Here is a 20550-nt window from a genome sequence, read left to right on the forward strand (position 1 = left end):
ATGAGAGAATGAAAGGAAGGCACCACTGTTTCTAACTTAATCTTGTCAACCTCAGTAATTCAGACTTCTGACATTCCTTGAATTCTAATAACACAGGCTCACCTGAAAAGAACCTTATTAATAGCAACAAGAACATCATAATGGTGGAAAGAAAATCAGGGCATGTTTGAAGCACATTTAGGTTGGAGTCATAATTGGAAACGTTCATGTAATTTTCTTGGAGTAAAGTTAGAGCTGGGAGGACAGGAAAGCAAGAGATGCCATGTGCGATCACTACAGGCACTAGTTTTTTTTCTGGAAACATAGGTTTTAATTTTTCTGGGATAAATGCCCAGGAGTTCAATTGCTAAGTGGTAAGTGTAGGTTTAGTCTTTTTTTTTTTTTTTTTAAGAAACAGCCCTGGTATTTTCTCAAATGCTGGTACCATTTGACATTCCCACTAGCAACAAATAAGAGCTCCAGTTTCTCTGCATTCCAGGCAGGATTTGGGGTTGTCACTATTTTCTATTTTAACTGTTCTAATGAGTACATAGTGATATCTCAGCATCACGGTTTTAATTCCCATTTTCCTAGTGGCTAGTGATGATGAAGGTACTTATTTGCCACCTGTAGCTCCATTGTAGTGAAATGTCTCTCTGTGTCTTTTGCCCATTTTCTTAGATTTTTTAATGTTCAGTTTTGAGAATTCTTTATATGTCATAGACATAAGTTCTTTGTCAAATATGTGGTCTGCAAATATTTTCTCTAGGTCGTAGCTTATCTTTTCATCTTCTCAGTTGGGTCTTAGAACAAGAAAAAAATAATTTTGATGAAGCCCATTTGATTATTTTTTCATTTATGGATGATGCATTAGACATTTATGTCTAAAAACTCTCCACCAAGTTTCAGATCCCAATATTTTCCTTATGTTATCTTCTAAAAATTTTATAACTTAATATTTGTGTTTAAGTGTAATCACATTTGAGTAAAATTTTGTATCAGAGAGGAGGTGCAGGTGAGGTTCATTTTTCTTCTCCCTATGGAGATCCACTTACTTCAGTGAAACCATCTGGGGCTTGAGATTTCTATTCTGGGAGGGTTTAAATTGTGAGCTCAATTTCCTTAATAGTTATAGGATTACTCAAATAATCTATTTCATATTGAATTTGTTGTTGTAGTTTGTACTTTTCAGAGAATTGGTCTATTTCATTGAAGTTGTCAAATGTATGTACATGGAATTGTTTATAGTATTCCCTTACTATACTTCTGATACCTGGAGGACCTGCAGTGATAGCTCCTACTGTATTACATATTTATGGGTTTTTTCTTTGATAGTCTTGCTAGAAGTATCTTACCGATCTTATCAAAGAACCAGGTTTATTTCTATGATTTTTTTCTTTTGTTTTCCTGTTTTTGACTTCATTGCTTTCTGCTTTCGTATTTACTATTTCCTTCCTTTGGATTTATTTTATTCTTTTCCCCCTGGTTTCTTGAGGTGGGAACTTAGAGTATTGACTGAAGACTTCCTCTTCTCTAATGTAATGATTTAGTAGTGTAAATTCTTCTCTCAGCCCTGCTTTAGCTGTATCCTAAAACTTGTAATATGTTTTTTTATTAATTCACTATAATATATATTTTAATTTTCCTTCAACACTTTCCCTTTGATCCATAAGTTACTTTTAAATATGCTATTTAGTTTCCACGTACATGTAGATTTACCTGATACCTTTTTGTTATTGTTTCCTACTTTGATTCCATTTTGGTCATAGAGCACACTGGATATGATTTAAATTACCTTAAATTTGTTGAAATATTTTTATGGCCCAGCATATTGCCCAGGGAGTAGGTTGGGGTACCTCTTTACCTCCTGGCAAAGACAGAAGTCTAGGCTCTTCACTTGACCTTTAGTAACAGGGATGGGTTGGAAGCAGTTTTTTCCATGTGTTTGCCTAGAATAGAGTCATTATTATATAGACTACTGTCAGTTTTTTGTCTTTCTAGGCCATCTCTTTCTTGGTCCTTTGACTAAAGAGCACATGTTTCTATTAGGAGACTGTTTTTTGTTTGTTTTTTGTCTGTGTCTACTGGCATTTCTGGGCTGTAGCTTCTATAGTATGTAGTGCTGAATATATGAAGGAAAAAGAAAGCCCAGGAAACTTACCACCATGTTGTTTCTTGGGTTCTCAGGTCCCTCATGGGTCAGACTTCTCTTGAATTTTTAGTCTTCTTGTGTATGTTTTATACATAAGGGCCAGAGTTTTCAGTTGTATTTAGTGAGAGGAATAGGAAAAACTATGTCTACTCCAGCTTTATAAAATTAAGTGTCTAATTGTTATTTATAAATGTATGAATAAATATTTTTATGTTTTTGTCTACATTTCTAATACGGTAAACATTAATAAATATAGCCTACATAAATAAAAGTTTTTGAGGTCCTCAAAAATTTTTTAAGTGTCAAGTTATCCTGACTTCCTAAAATTAGGGAATCACTGTACTACAAATAAACATATTTTTAAGATTATACTGAAAAATGTAGTGCTTAAAGTACATATAACTCATTGGGTTACATTAAGAGAGTAGTCTGCATGAAGATACAGAAGAAAAAGCCAAATCTAGTATTTCCCATCCCAACACACTGAGAACAATCTATGATACATAGGGTTACCATATGTCCTGCTTTGCCTGGGAAAGTCTATGTTTACACCTGTTTTCTAGTCATAATTATCAATAATAATCCATTGCATTCTCAGAAGTATCTTACTTTGTGTGATAAATTATACTGTCACCTAGATGATACAGATCAAGCAGATGTGTGCTGCCATTTTCTCTACTCTCTGTCTCAGGAAAAAAAACACCAAAACCTCAAATTTTCAAATACCTAAGGTACAAAGTATAAATACAATATTTAATCTTTAAACCATATGTTGATGCCACCACTTCTACCAGGCAAGCTGAGACTCGGAATATCTGTTTGACTCATTATTGCTGCCAAGTAATCACCCTCCCTGAGTCTAAGTCTTGACTGGGTGAAATTATCTCTTCTACAAGTGTTAAGCTTGCCTTAAAATTTAAGCTAAGAATTTCCCCTTAGGTTTCCATCTAGGACCAATCCCAAAAGCATAATATCTTGAAGAACTTCTCAGATCCCTGGCAATGCTTCAGCCATATTTTCTCAACTGCTGTTGGCTCATCTTTTTTGTTATGGGAATCAAGAAATTAAAATCTCAGCTATGGTGGAAATACTAGAAAAAGTTCCAACATTTGGATGGCTAACCCTAGTGACAAAGCCAACTTGTTCTTTAACCACTGATTTAAAAAAACACATTTATTGGAAACTTACTATGTTATATAATTCTCTTGAATTATATAATCACAGAGAATGGCATATAAAATAAATTATACTAAGTGAAATAAGTCAGTCAGAGAAAGACAAATATATGATTTCACTCATATGGAATTTAAGAAACAAAACAGATGAACATAGTGGGCGGGAAGGAAAAAGAAGATAAAAACTGAGAGGGAGGCAAACCATGAGACTCATAAATACAGAGAACAAACTGAGGGTTGCTGGAGAGGAGGTGAGTGGGGGATGGGCTAAATGAAATGAAAGGCACTTGTTGGGATGAGCACTGGGTGTTCTATGTAAGTGATGAGTCACTGGGTTCTACCTCTGAGACCAATACCATCCTGTATGTTAACTAACTTGAATTTAAATAAATAAATAATGTACTTTTTAAAAAAATTGAACAGTACTCATCTCCTTCAAAATATTCTTTCAAAAACAGTCTTTAGAAGAAGAAACCAAAGATGTAATTCTCCACCTCAACATTTCCTAGAATATCTTCTGTACACTAATTTCACTATGAATAAACTGTATTTTAAAAGAACAAAAGAAAAAAATATATATGTTAAATATTCGTGTGGCAATCACTTTGAAAAGCTATGTGAGAAGGAAACATGTTCCTATGAAAATATGAATTAGAAAATGATCTCATTATTGCATAGACTCTTATTAAACATCTAGACCTTGAGTTATTAAATCAATTCCCAGACAGTCTCATTAATACAGGATTTCGTGGTCAGTGAATTTGAACTCAAAAATGAAAGTGGGAGTCTCATTTTCAGAATTTAACAAAGGAATGATGTCACTAAGTTTATACCTATCTGTTTGAAAGAGAAATCTGTTATTTCAGAGACCTAAAACTAGCACAAGTCCTGAAAAAAAAAAGATGAAGTTCAAATGGAGCTGTCTCCCACCCCATATCCCATGCATGACATACCAGTGTTAGGCGGTGCTCTGCTATAAGTCTGGGCTGAGTGACATGGAGGGAGAGAAGACACTCTTACCAAAAAAGGATATTAGCCACAAGACAAGAACAGGGTCTCAGTGGCTATACTGATCATACTATCAACAGATACCATCAAAGTTAGGAATATGTAGTAAAATAAAAGAAGTTTTTCTATTGGTCACATGTATCCAACTCTATTTCAGCTCAGGTCACGATCTCATGGTTCGGGAGATTGAGCCCTGCATTGTACTCTGTACTGACAGTGCAGAGCCTGCTTGGCATCCTCTCTTTCTCTCTCTCAAAAAAAATATATGAACCAAAACATAAAATGCTTAAGAAAATTTTAAGGAAATATGCAGAGCCTATAATAAAAATAGCTCTAAAATTTTAATGAGGTCATAAAAGAACAAAAGAATTAGAAACATTTCTTATTATTCCTTATATTAATACATTCCATGTTCCTTGATAAGCAACCTGCAATAAAGATGTCACCTCTTTCAAATTTAGTTTGTGATCTTAATACAATTATGAACAAACTACCAATGAAGTTTTTTAGAATGGGTAAGTAATTTAGTGAAATAATTTTAAAGTTAATCGAGAAGAGTAAGTTGATGTGATTATGAAAAAAATGGGAAAAAAAGGAATAATGCAATGTTTAATAATAAAAAGAGATTACTTCTGGGGCACCTGAGTGGCATCAGTCAGCTGAGCATCCAAATTTTGATTTTGACTCAGGTCATGATCCCAGGGTTGTGGGATTGAGCCCTGCATCTGGCTCCACACTAAGCATGGAGCCTGCTTAAGATTCTCTCTTTCTGCCCCTCTCAACCACCTGTGCTCTCTCTCTCTTTCTCTCTCTCTCTCTCTCAAATAAAATAAATAGTAAATAATAAAAATGGATTACTTCTATTACTGAAAACATTTAGATAATAATAAGAGTCCATAATAATATTAATAATAGCTATTGAAGGACCATTAATGGGCAGGCTTTAGAGTAAACACTTACCACATTATTTAATTTCCACACAATCCTCTGTTGAAGACAATACTGTTCCCGTCTTACAAATGGCTAGGTGAAGGCATTGGCCAGAGTTCACATGTGGAGGTAGAACAGGCTATTTGACAGAGGCATAGGTTCTGAAATCAAAGAGGTCTGTATTGCAATCCTAAATGTATCCCATGCTAGCTGTGGGACTTTGAGCTTGGGATTTAACTTTCTAAAGCTTCAATTCCTAATCGGCACTTTAAGGATAGTAATAGCCATCCTATATGAGTAGTATATGATGAAATACTGTAAATATGTTTGAGAAAGTCTCTGTCACATAGATGCTGCTCAATAAATGCAAGCTTAAAAGTACAAAAAACTCAAAACCACAACCAAAACAAACAAACAAAGAAAACCACGATGGGACAGGTACTGAAATTCAATAATAATAGATAACACATAATGAACACTTGCATTTTTCTGGGGACTGTTTTTAGTGGTTTCCATGAATAAATTCAAAAATTAAAGTCAGTCACTATTATTACCTCCATTTTAGAGATTATAAAACAGAGGCACAGAGAGATCATGCCAAGGGCATACAGCTAATATGAGGCACAGCTATTATTAAGGTGCTTTTAGCCACCACAATCTACAGCATTTCCCCACACGTGATCATACTGACAGAAGTCATAGAGGATGCAGGATGCAGTGGGAAAGCCTGAACACAGGCTGTGGCTAGGATCCCATTAAATAGTCTAGGCCTGAGTCATGAAGACATGGACAAGAACAGAAACAAGAGAGTTAAAAAGGAGAAAACTAGTATGGCACCTTTATTTGGTGGTGGGGGCTGAGGGGAGTATCAGGATTGGAAAAAACAACCAGTTGTAGATGAGAGAAGAGTTCAATTTCCAAGTTTGAGAAATGGGAGAGAGATGATGTTCTTGGTCAAGATAGTTGGAAGACAAAAGAAAAAACAGCCTTAAAAGAACCTTGCCCAAATTGGCTAAGCTGTGTACTCTACAGAAAAAAAAAAAAAAAAAAAAAGAAAAGAAAAGAAAGAAATAAAAATATCAGTAGTAGTATTTTACTTAACATTTACTATGGGTCATGGGCAACTTAACAGCAATAAAATCCCCTCAGTTGACATGTGGTAAATAAAGGCAGATTTCACATGAAAACATAATGAATATGGACAGTAAAACAATGTTTTATGGAGATGTCTTGGTTTAGTTTATCCAAGCCAAAATTTTATTTTGCCATAACTCGCAATCAGACAAGTTTTGCAAGTCTTTGGGAACTTTAGGGGAAACCCAAATATAATCGCTTAAAATTTTAAAAAGCCAATTCTTAACAAATTACAGTCAGAATTTTGTCAAATTTAGGCTATTTAAGAAGCTTTAAAGTTCTCAAAAATCTAAGGTTATTTTATTGATTAAGACACTGTATAAAAATGTATAGGAATACTATGGGGTAACAGTTTTCCCTGGTAGGTATATTACATTAACTGGAAAGCTTCCTGTATAGGTTCATTATGAAAGTCATTCTTAAAATCCCAAATGACCTTTTTCCCATTTTTCTTGTCTCTTCTTCTATGTGACATTCTGAGAGTGAAAAAGATGTCTCCACCTCCTCACAGATTCTCATTCCCAAAGCACGCACTGGTGTTACCAGCTTCTTGACCTGAGAATTCCAATCCTAGCTTCTCCAAAGAGAAGGGGTCATGATTTATAAAGGCATTCCAGTGTTCCAGGAAGAGGAAGAGGCTGTGCTGGCTATCAGCTGCCAGCTGGTGGTTTAAAAAAATCACATCAGAATAGAACACAAAATCAACTCTTATTAGCTTTATCCCCATCAATATGACCATCACCAACAAAGCAGTTTCCCACACAGCCCTCAGACTACCCTGAGAGTTCTTGAATTCTGGTTCCCAGCAAAGTTGTCTTTAAAAGAGGATTGGGGAAAAAGCTGGGGAAAAATCTCATGGTATGGGGTAAAAAGTGACCCACCACACTCAACTTCTAAGCCCTGGTTTACCTGAACAAGGCAATTAAACTCTCAGATAATCAATTACCTCACCTACAAAATAAAGAACTAGATGAAGAGGCTCTAAAACTAAGTACAATGGTAACCTGTACTCTTCTACTCAATGTGTATTAATGTTTTAAACATTTTAGATGTTTTAATCTAAACACTTTAATAAAAACATTTTACCCAGAAAGTAAACTCTAAGTGGACTCTTTAAGGTTGACCTTTGACCTTCGGGTTTTCTCTCTATGAGTGGCCCTATCCCTAGTGAAAGTCATCATAATACTCAACTGCTCAACACCATTGTTGCTGCTGCTATTTTTCTGGAATATTTCAACATTCTGAACTCTTTTATCTTCTTTTCTCTTTCTCTGTCTCTCTGTCCCTGTTTTTCCCTTCTTTCTTTAAATGTCTTTAGCATCCAATACGAGCAATCACGATTTCAACCACTAGGACAGAGTAGGGCATAAAATAGACACAGAACTAGCCCACCACTTGCTTCCTCAAGCATAGCATGAGATTATCATCATACTATAACAGAACTAATGTTCAAACAAGCATATTTGAGGGGAATTATCATCAAAATCCATAGACTTACAGATGAATAGAGACTGGAAAGGAGTTTTAGACTTCAGTTATCCTAACGTCATGTGAACACACAGGAATCCCTGATAGATGGTTACTCAGCTTCTCTTTCAGCACTTCCAGTGACATGGCACTCACTCTTCGTACAACAATCTATTCCACATCATCAGCACCAAAAAAATACATGACACATGATGTCCCCTTACTCCAGGAAGTACAGGAAAATCCTTTTCAAAGGGGCCATCATGCCCCTGGGAGGATATTTTGTACTGCCTCCCCAAGTGATTATTTTGGGAAGTCATTTAATAATCCTGATAATTAAGAATATATAGCTTGAACTGATTAATATCTTGTATTGGTGCAATAAATATTTCAAGCATAGCAAATATCTTGAGAAAGGATTTTCTTTGTAGTTACGAAGCAGCTCAGGTTTAGTGTTTGTTGTTTGAAGAAAGAGAACGCAGATAGGATTTAAATACTTTGTTTTCATTGTACTGATTGAAAAAGAGTGCATTTAAAATATGTATGTATGGTGGACTTCCAGGAAAAGACAGAAAGTTGAATATATTTATCTACTTTTGGTCTTTTCCAAAACCCCATTAAATGACATTAAAGTTTTTTTTTAATGCATAAATGCAGAAAGATGAAAATATGAGAAGAAAAATAACAAAACATTAGAAAATGCAAAGTAGATAGACTGGTACTAAATGCTTTAGTAAATCCAAGAAAATTAAATCTTAATGTAGAACTGAGAAAAGCCATGTGCAGCTTAATTTTCCCTGAATTATCTAAAATATAGGAGCTGATAACAGTTTTGAAAGTGGAAATAAGGGGATGGCACAGTAACAAGAGTTGATAGAAAGTCATTTGAGGAACAGATATCCAGCCCTTGCTCCAAATTGCCCACAGCTGGGGACTGGCCAAACTTCCAAAGTTTATTCTCAGGAAAGGATAAGGTATCTTTACATGAGAAACTTCAGGTACATGTATCACCAAGGTATCATTTTCAAAAGAGGACGAAAATGTGGACCCCACCAAATAAGTCTGAGGGAGATCCAGAGATCCACCCAATAAACAGATGGAGTCAATACTATAAGCCTGAAGATGGTTCAGATACATATCCTGGAGTGACCAACTTAGGGATAAAGGATAAGTCAAGATGAGTCATCATTACAGATTAAAGTTGATCCAACACAAGAAGAAGGGAATCCTCTGAGGGATAGTGCAAAACTTAGGCTAAGGGACTACCAGTTGAGACAGGAGCAGAAAGAATGTTCTGGGAAAATTTCTATCAAGGATAGAAATTGGTAGAACACCTAATATTTAATTTTGGGTTGCATTGTGCTGAATACATAAAAAAAACTAAGCAAACAAAAACTATAGGAAAAACAAAAAAGTTTTCCAGTGGGGGAAAAAAGCTGCCATAAAATATAATGCAGAAAATTATGCCATGATACCTCACCTCAGATAGTTCATAAAATTATCTACATATTAGAAGACACACAGAGGATATCAAACCCAAGCTCAGTGTGAATATTTTTTTTCATGTCATAAAAGGCAAATATTAACCATTTAACTGACTAAAATGAAACCTATTAAGAGGCAGGTCGATGGGAAGGCAGAGGAAGTAAATGCATAAAGAATGCAGGAGGATGGAGTACCTGGGTGGCTTAGTCGGTTCAGCATCCGACTTCGGCTCAGGTCATGATCTCAAGGTTCACGGGTTTGAGCCCCACATCAAGCTCTGTGCTGACACCTCAGAGCCTGGAGCCTGCTTCAGATTCTGTGTCTCCCTCTCTCTCTGTTCCTCCCCCACTGTGCTCTGTATCTCTCTGAAAAATAAATACACATCAAAAAATTTTTTAAAAAAAGAATGCAGGGGAAGAAAATAAAACTAATTCCTCATTTTCTATGATAGGAAACCAAGTGACAATTTCTAAAACTAAAGCATCAAGAAGTAACATAAGCAAATTATTTGGAGATATGGAGGTAAATATAAAAACATTCAGTGAAAATACTTGAAAGATGTTGTCTCTGAAGAAGACAAACTGGGGAGAGAGGCAGAATGGGAATGCTGATTGTTATGCCAATGAGGACTCTTTCTTGGACCAAGTTGACTTTTTTTTAAATGTTTATTTATTTTATTTTGAGAGAGACAGAGCAAATGTGTGTATGTGTGCCTGTGCAAGCCAGAGAGAGGAAGAGAGAAAATATCAAGTAGGCTCTGTGCTATCATGTCCAACATGGGGCTTTATCTCACGACCATGAGTTAATGACTTGGACCAAAATTGAGAGTCTGACACTTAACTGACTGAACCACCGAGGTGCTCCCAATTTAACCTTTTAAACTGTGTAAATGTTTGAACTGTATAAATGAGATATTAAAACAAGAAACAATAATGGGTTCTATAAAAACTCCGGAGTATCTGTTAACAGACAGAAGACCCAAAACGAAAAGTGCTCTTCCTGGACTAAAACTCGAAATTGACTCAACAAAAACTTGCGTTCTAGTCCAGCTGTCAGAGCCCATACTTACCAGGTTGGAAACAGACAACACAACATCTGTGTTCTAAACACCGAACTCACATTTTATCTCCTTCCTACCTGCTATGTCTAATACCTAGAGACTGTAAATGCACTGTGCTGTGGATTAAACTTGATTGCTCGTTTTCATTTCTAGCACATGTAGGCAGAAACTAGAATTTAACACAAAGAAGGAATGTGTGTCAATATTTTGCTTTGGAAATCCCTAAAATACTAGAGTCTATAGTTATGTCAGCTTCAGGTTAAATGGCTGACAGGGGGCATTAAATTAAGGCTACTGATGTCCAGCCAAATAGTCTAAGTAGCCCCAGAGACCGACCAGCTGTCAATCTGTCTTCAAAATGTCATGGGATTCTCTATATCTCCTTTAGTCTCTTGAAAATGCCCACAAACACACACAGACACACATGTAGCTGAGACTGACTACAGACTTTTTTTCTTAATATAATTTAGTTGACTTTGTGTGATCCCACTGATACTAACCAAAAGGAATCTCATCGATGAAAACAGCATGAACATTCCTCAAAAAAATTAAAAATAAACTATCATATGATCCATCAATCCCACTTTCGGACTTTATCCAATGGGGGAAAAAAAACCCACTATCTTAAAGAGACACCTGAATGTCCATAATCATTGTACTGCAGCATTATTCACAATAGCCAAGACATAGAAACAATCTACGTATCCATTGATAGATGGATTTTTAAAATGTAAACATATATTTATCTCAACTGGTAGAGGAAAATCTATCTATCTATCTATCTATCTATCTATCTATCTATCTCTGTACATAGATAAACATATACTCAAGCAATGGAATAATATTCAGTTTTTAAAAAGAAGGGAATTCTATGGAGGGCATTATGTTAACTTAAATAAACCAGATAAAGGCAAATACTGTATGGTGTCACTTATATGGACAATTTTTTTAAAAGTCAAACTCACAGAAAGGGGGAGTAGAAGTCACTAGGGGCTGGGATGTGCCAGAAATGGGGACAGGATGGTCAAAGAGAACAAACTTTCAGTTATAAGATGAGTAAGTTCTGAGAATCTAATGTACAACATGGTAACTACATTGTTAATGCTGTATTGTATACTTGAAATTTGCTGAGAGCAGATCTTAAGTGTTCCCATCAAAATAAATAAACAAACACACAAATAAATATATGGTTAACTATGTGAAGCAATGGATGTTAATTAATGTGATTGTGGAAATTATTTCACAGTATATACATATTATCAAATTACTACCTTGTAAACTTTCAGTATATTATAATTTATTTAATTATATCTCAGTAAATCTGGGGTGGGGTGGGGGAAGGAATCCCTACCAATTTATTCCCTCCCAGGCTTAGAAAGGCCCAAGTGATACGCTTGGATCCACAGGCAAATGATAAACCATAACTGGGCTTATAAGGGAATTTCTTTTTTTTTATGTCTTTATTTTATTTTAAGAGACACAGATAGACAGTGAGCAGGGCAGGGGGAGAGAGAGAGGGAGAGACAGAATCTGAAGCAGGCTCCAGGTTCTGAGCTGTCAGCACAGAACCTGACACAGGGCTCTGACCCACGGACTGTGAGATCATGACCTGAACCAAAGTCGGACACTTAACCTACTAAGCCACCCAGGTGCCCCAAGGGAATTTCAACTGACTCCAGCAAAGCAGTCAGTTAGGAAGTAATGAGTACCAACAAAGCTTGCTCACAGGCCTTTTTAATGTTGCTTCCTGCCTCTTGAGTTCCCCTACTTTGGGCCTCAGGATCAGGTAACTTGGAGGAAGCTAATCCTTTCCTGGAAGCATTTCTACCTGACTGAGAACATACATTAAGTAGAGTCCCCAGGACTCCATTTTCTATTAAATCACCATAAGCCCAAGTAAATGATTGTGCAATCACATCTGTATGCAGGATAATTCACTCACCTCTGCCAACACTAGCCTACTAAGTTTCACCTTGAACAAAGCAGGAGTCCCAGACTTCAGACCACTGCCAAGTGGTGTGCTTCTCTAAAGCAGCATTAGGTGTGACCATGAGAGTGTAGCTATGGCTCTGAGACCATATTTTTATCCTGCAGTGCTCCCAAAAGTAGGCCAAATTTGCACATTCTGTTCTTTGTGTGGATTGTATTTTTAAGTAAAACATAAAGATTTATTTTAATGTTTACCTCTCTATTTTTAGTTTCTTGCTTATCCGGAGTAAAGGAATTTCAGCCATTAGCATGGGTTCAAAAGTCTCCCACCAGTTAAATTAGACTTTAACCAAGCAGAGTCTACCATGGATCACTCCATTTAATATCATTTTTAAATTTAGACTTGAAATGTACTATAAAATAAGAATACATATATACAACTTGTATATCCAAATTTAACGACTGGGAACTGGTCTCTTAGATGAGATAAAATTGATTTCATAATTTTGTTTCTTACCTCCTAGCTATAAGACCTAAGTCAAACTTTAGCTTCCTCATTTAAAATGAAGTTGAAATGAAATTAAAGAAGTATCTGGTACAGTAAACACCCAGGAGATGTTAGCTATTATAATTACATTATTATTATTAGTAATATTTCTATGTAGTTCTGTTGGGAGCCATTCTGAGCCCACTAGTCAAGAAAACTCCTGGTGAGGTTAAAGCAAGTTTGCACGGTCTCTTGCTAATCAGATGATGACCGATATCCACCCCCACTCAATTATTTCTGCTTCAGCACTGACCCCTATGGTACCTTGTTGATCAATATCAGGAGTGACTTGTCCCCTTATTCCGGCCCTGGTATGATGATTGCACCTTGTGAAGGAACTTATTGTGGGAACTTCTTCTTTTGATTATGGGAACAGACATCGTGTCTCCAGCAGGTCCTGTTTCCCTCCATACTTTCCCTTGAGCTATGAACAGGCTAATGACCCCTACTCATAAAAGATTGACCTTTACATGTACAATTCCGTTTCTACCATTGTATTAGTCCAAGATGTTCATACAGCTCAACATGTAAATCAACTAACCAAAAATGTCTCTCATGCCCTAGCTATTCAAGAAATCACAAAACTAGACACAAAGGTAAATGCACTCGAAGAAGCTATTCTATGTATTGGAAATGAGCTAAACTCTTTAAAGGTATGGTTGGCTCTCCAGTGCCATAAAGCATATAACTGGAAAATCAAGTCTTGCCGGGAGACAAAGAGCCTAACTTAGAGAGAAGGAACAGATAAGGTCAGAAGATAAGTTACTACATATACCTTTGCTAACTGATGGTGTACAACTCCTTCTCTAAGGCCTACATTCCACAAACACCTTCCCTTACCCTGGAAGCAGTGATGAGGATGGATAAGAGTATCTACAAACCTACGACTTAATCTTAGGGTTATTAAAATGTGAACACCCTGTCATTTTCTTAGTTACTCAACCTCACTATAATTGGGGTAGTTCTGCAAGAAGACTTCTGTAAAACCTGTTTCTGTACATTTCCAAAAACATCCCATCACAGAGAACTATCCATTATAAAAATTCCATTTTCTGATGCCATGTTAACATTTGACCTATAAATAAAGACACCAAAACTGACAGGACAGAGATGCCTGCCTGGTGATCAGAAAGGATCTTGGGGCTCTCTCACTCTCTCCCTCGCTGATACCGTCCATCCTTCCGGGACCCCTAGACCTGCCAGGGCCGGCCTCCGACACAGTTCCACTCAGAGATAATTAATTTTTCAAATGATACCAGATTTCTCAACAGGTTTGAGATTGTTTAGCAACTCTTCTGAATAATTTTCTAAGGCTTGTGAGAATCAGACTGATTGTCTTTGTTATATTATACATTGGCATTGAGTATAGGCACCATTTTTTTCTTCAGAGAGATCCTGATATATATTTTCTTAAATAAATTAACCCTTCTATCTCAATTGATTTTTTTAGCAAGAAAAATTTAACATGCCCAAACAAGTAGATAAATAAAAAGTAGCTATTAAAAAGTTGATAAGGGGTCCTGGTGACTCAGTCAGTTGAGCGTCCAATTCTTGGTTTGGGCTCATGTCATGATCTCACAGCTCTGTGAGTTTGAGCCATACGTGGAGCTCTGCACTGTCACTGACGCTGGCAGTGCAGGGTCTGCTTGGGATTCTCTCCCTCCCTCTCTCTCTCTCAAAATAAATAAACTTTAAAAATAAAATAAAAATTTGATAAATGTGGTAGATTATATCATTTTTCATTTATTCACCACCTTCTCTATAAAAGGAGTATATGTTTCTTCCTCATGACTCCCAGACTTGCTCATTTTACTTACTTTGGCAAAAGGAATATGAAAAGAATGTAGGCTACAATTAAGCAAAAACTTTAAGAGCCATCAGGTGATTTCATCATTGCTCTTTTTCTACCTCCTCAAAATGAGCCTGGAATTTCTCCTTCGGTTCTGTAAGTCCAAGGGAAACACTTGTGAAGCATAAGTGCAGTCAATCTGTAAGGGACAACATAAAGATACAGGCAATCCAAAGTACTTTTAATACATGCAGGAAATAAATCTTTGTTGTGTTCAACCACTGATATTTGGGGATTGTTTGTGATCACCTTAACCTAGAAAAAGCTGGCTAATGCAGAGACAGTCTGGAGTAAGGTACTGCCATAATAGGAAAGCTAAAATAGAGGGCATTGACTTAGGGACGAATGAAAGGAAAAAAACTTACTGAGTACTGAAAAAATGAAAAAAAATATTATGCAGTGATAACGTGTTACCTCCAACAACTTGGAAGATAATGTATCAAATGTCCTGTGGCTTTAAAAGAGATTGAGAAACAGAGTGCTACTAGGTTTACTTGATTGCTTTAGCTGCATTGGATAAGGTACTACTGAAAAAAATGAAATCATAAACAATTGGAAATGTTGGCAAGCAGAGTTGCAATATGAAACTGTTTCCCTCTCCTACTAGCCTAAAATCAATCTGAGAAATACATTGAAAAACAAAGTCCAGAAGACTCAACCTCATGGTAATGTCCAATCCAAGGGGGGTTGGGGAGTATGTCAATATTTGTAACCTTCTCAATTCATTAAGGTAGTGTTTATTAAGATATTTCAGGTGATAAAATGGCTCAGAAAAAAAGGAGATGAAAGCCATGGTTCTCTCATAGAAACATAATTAAGCTTGAGTTACCTGTAAGGAAATCTAGAGAAGTATAAAGATCTGTTTCAAAAAGAATTTTGTGTGTGGCTTCCAGAATAAAATAAATAAGCTAGCTGTAATTCTAAAACAGCCAACAACCTAGATTAAAAGAGACTGACCATTTGAGGCTCAAACTGAGCTCTGTCACTTCCACCTTCTGTACCCAAAAGTGGAGTGAGAAATCTGTCAAGACCTCAATTAAGACATTTCTCTAATGCCTCCATCAGGTTGTGCAAAAGCATCTGGAAAAGAAAGACCACAGAAAAGGAGGAACCTTCCAATAAATGAAGCCAGAGTCAACAAAAACAACGGACTAAGGAGCTAATCCCAAGGAGCAGAATCTGGATCTAAAAAGATGGGTTTTTTTTTTCTAGTATTCTTTCACAGGAGGCCTTCTGATTGTCTACTTAGAGGGTATTATGCTGAGTGAAGTCAGTCAGACAGAGAAAGACATATACCATCTGATTTCACTTATATGTGGAATCTAAAAAACAAGTGATTGTCCACTAGATATGATTTCAGAACTGCTATGAAACAATGACTCCTGTATACCTCCCATGTACTCCCTTTCCAAATGGAAGAGCCCTGTCTACCTTTATATGTAGCCCACACATGTGGGACCAGATACTTTATTGTTGATGAATCTCAAAGAAATTTACATCAAAATCTAAGACAGAGATTAGCACAATATTCTAGACTGGGCCGCTTGCATGCTTGGATGCAAATTTGATAGGTATTCCTTAGAGACAAGATCAGTATTTTGTAAGTAAGTCTGGAAACAACTATTTGAGACATGAAGTAGAATTGAAATAGTTTATTATTATTGCCATTTATTCACTGTCCCTTCTAAAAGAATATTTTTCTTTCCTGCCCAAATGGCATGAGACTTAACAATTTCACTTTGTTTTGACCAACGAAATTATTAGTGATGTATGCCATATTCAAGCAAAAGCTTTTAGAGTGATTATGTGGTTCTGTTGTTATTGCTATTATTTGGTTTAGTTCCTGCCCTTCTTTCCCCTCTTCTATGGAAACAGCATGTCCTAGATACTGGCAGCTCCATAGCCTGGATCAAACAATGAAGAAAACATGTGGAACACAATTACACCCATCGCAAAGTGAACAGTAATAAAATTACAGATAACCTCAAAAAGATGATGCAACATGAATAAGAAAGAAAATTGGTTGTTTTAAGACACTGAGATTTGGGGGTTATTTTTAATCATTATTTAACTTAAGAAAAATTGATTAATAATATATAGCAGAAGTATTTGCATTTAATAAGGTATGCATAGAAAAGCCACTCTGATACTTCCAAGAGTGGAAAACAACATTGCCTAACAATGATCTATTCTGGTGTATGTAGACACATCTTACTTATGAATTGCTATTATACAATAGCATTTCATTTGTGGTTTACTAATACATAATAGTATAATAATACATAGTAGCATTATGTTTTGAATGGCCTCTCTATATGTTGTCATTTCCCACATTATGAATCCTACTTTTCTGGAGAATTCAAGAAAGTCCTTCCAATGCAAATATAAACATAAGATTTATACCTTTCTAATCTGATACGATCGCATGAAACTTGAATTTGGAATGAAGCATTGATCTATGGAAGCTTCATTCAGGGAAACTGATCTTTAGCAAATTTGGGATAGAAACATTTAGTTCATCAGGAATGGCATTTGGTGGGATGTCCTGAATTCTGCCCTGAGTGTAAAGAACTGGGCAACAATGACCATGAAGCGACCCTGCCTCTTTGCACTACATTGTGCCTGGTTTTAGGGCTTCAGAGTCCATGTCTCTTTGCCATGTAAATGGCCATTAAGAAATTATTGTTAAAATTAAACTAGCAAGAGATGACTCTGTTGTTTACAAGTAGGTCTTCAAACAAATACATGTGGAAACAGAGAAATACTGCGTGTTGCTATATTTTGTACATGAGGGGAGAATAATTCATATTTCCAGTAAAGACCGTTTCTCCTGGATCACGATATCCTCTACCACTTTCATAGATGGAGATTCAAGGGCAGGAACTTCATTATGGAAGTGGATAGTCCAAATTTCTTCTCATGCTTCCCATACTGTGGCTACATGACACTTCTGGAATGTGTCCACTGTGTCGTCTTATAACTGAATACCTTTGTTCAGCTCACCACCGGAAATGCCTTCCACCTGGCCCTTGCCTCCTATGCTTGCATGTACAGAAAACTGGAAGGAATAAAAAGGAAATTCTATCTTCTTTCATAAGAAACTAAATACTACCTGTGAAAGAAGCTTTTCTGATCCCTGTGGGGGAATTTATGAAAATGTACTGAAAAGCACTATGTACCACTCTTAGAATATTTATTTCTAGTTGTTTGCATTGTTTAATTTCCTCACCGGTCTTCACATACACATTACATTCTAAGTTCTTATAGAGTCATGACTGAATCATTTCTATAAATCCTGAGCAGCAGTAATATCTTTGTTTCTTATAAGTACTTCAAGAAGTGTACAGATAGAAAAAAAAAGTGTAGAGTAGAACAGATGATACAAAACAGAATACCTAGTTCCTCAAAGTTTAAATGTATCTGCCTAGGCCACAACAGCAGGAATGGATTTTGTCCCAACATGGCAGAGGAGTCTGCCATGAATGAAAGTGATGAATCAAAAATGGTTTCAGGAAAGATCAGATCACTTTTCTTTTAGGGGAGAAAAGATTCCGTTTTGATATTTCAGACCATCGAATGACCTGAAATGTTTGGAAACAGGAAAGGAACAAAGTCAAGCTTCTTCCTTAAGTGTGGTTCCATCAATGTTTGATTATGGATTTAACTATTGGCATCATCCTAAATGCCTGAGCAAGAATATGTTCAGGCCAGCATTTCTTTGAACAGGGAGGAAACGTTGATGTAATGAATTCTAGTTGCTCAGTGAATCTGGACCATGTGAGGACCGCCCTGTGGGTCCAGATGGAGCAAAGTGGGTTACATGTGATTCCACACTTGACATCTTTGTCCCAGATGACAGAACTCCCCTACCCTCTTCAAATAAAATCAATTTGTTTGAAACTAAAAATTCAGGTATAAATTATTTATTTGATTTAAAACTACTAATTCCAGTGGTTAGCAAAGGGTATAGAACATAAGATGTGTTCAATAAAAACTTACTGAATGGTACTGAATTGCAAATTAATTAATGTCTCTTCTTTTCACTGCACTCCAAAGTAAAACAAAATCAACCTGCTGCTCTGTTTATCTATGAATGTAATCATCTTGAACTGTCTCCTTACAACCCAAGTTCAACTTTGTTGTTATGATGCTAAACTATTTATTTTAGTCAATCAGTCCATCATGTGATTTGACTCAAAGTATTAACTAAATTGGCTATATTTTACTGACCTAAAGGTATGGTCCGTGTTTCCTTTTGTTTACCTTCTCTCTCTTTTTTTTATTTCTTCAAATTTGGCTACCTTCAAATGGGATATATACCCTTAATATATTTTGAGCTCTTTCTTTCCAAATCAATCAGCTTATAAGTTCTTAACTTCTGTAGTGCTAAAATATAAGCAGTTAACTTAAGCTTTATATTTTTATATAATTTATAATTTANACTTCTGCAGTGCTAAAATATAAGCACCCCTTCACTTAAACTAAAATCTGTCTATAAGCAAGAACAAACTGGTGAAGTCTTCAGAATCTTATCATGCAAGCTATTATTCTTTATTAAAACTAACTGCAATATAGAAGAAGCAATCTCAGACACGCACAAGGAGGGAAAGGGTTATTAATTGGTATGTCTCAATCTGAAATAAAGTAATTTCTTTGGGGGACAATAGTTTTTTTGTGAACCTCATCAGCTCAGCCAAATCAAAATGTAATATAAAGGAACACTTAAATAAGAAGGTTAGATGCTTTGGGAATAAAAGAAGATACTAAAAAAAGCCACAATTAATATAGTAAGTGATTGAGAAGAAAGCAATTTAATGAAACAGCAACTCTTTTTTTTTTTTTGGCCTAGACTGGATATAATATGAAAGTATATACTCCTGTAAAACAGAGACATTTTTGCTTTCCCTAGAGTAAAAGAATCTTCTTATGTTTATAGCTACACAAAAATAACGAGTAGCAATTCATGTGCTATTATTCAGTTTTAGATCATGAAAGAGATTAGTTGTCAAGAAAATATTCATCCCTTAGTAATATTATGAAAAACAGACCCAGATATAACAGATATGGAAAAAAGCTCCAACTATTCTTCATAAATATTTATGAATATTAATTTTTCCAGTCTACATAAAATAGGATTCTACTTTAGCTCCCATCAACTGAGTAGTATTGTGCCTCTTCATCTGACCAAAAAAATGTGATTCAGTGGAAACAACAACCAACAGGTTGAGAAAAAATAGCTTTATTATGGTGAACTCCTCATTTCTTTGCTGAAAACGTCATTGCATTTTTGTTGATAATGACTAAGCAACACTGTACTTAGAAAAAGTACCTATTACTATACCTACACTATATAATATGCATTGAATATTTTTTGAAAATTAATCTTTTGGAAAGGTATCACTAAATCATGAATCAAAGGCCAATTATGACTATTTTTGTAAAATACCTGTGGTCCAAATATCTCTTCCATATAATAAAATACAAAGCCTTTTTACTTAAGTTGGGAGGGAAGAAGCGTGGGAGGGAGGAAGTTAAATTTTATCAATTCCTCCTGTTTGCTGAAGATTGTGGATGGTGTTTTCACATATATTATTTACCTATTCATAACTAGGAAGATATTATCATCCCAAAATTATAAAAAGGAAAGTAGGGGCATTTGGGTGGCTCAGTCAATTAAGCATCCGACTTGATTTTAGATCAGGTCATGATCTCACAGTTTGTGAGTTTGAGTCCCGCCTCTCAGAGCAAGCTGATAGTGTAGGGCCTGTTTGGGATTCTCTCTCTCTCTCCCTCTCTCTCTTTCTCTCTCTCTGCCCCTCCCCCGTCCACAACCCC

Source organism: Crocuta crocuta, unplaced genomic scaffold (assembly GCF_008692635.1).
Source record: "Crocuta crocuta isolate KB4526 unplaced genomic scaffold, BGI_CrCroc_1.0 scaffold260, whole genome shotgun sequence".
NCBI lineage: Eukaryota > Metazoa > Chordata > Mammalia > Carnivora > Hyaenidae > Crocuta > Crocuta crocuta.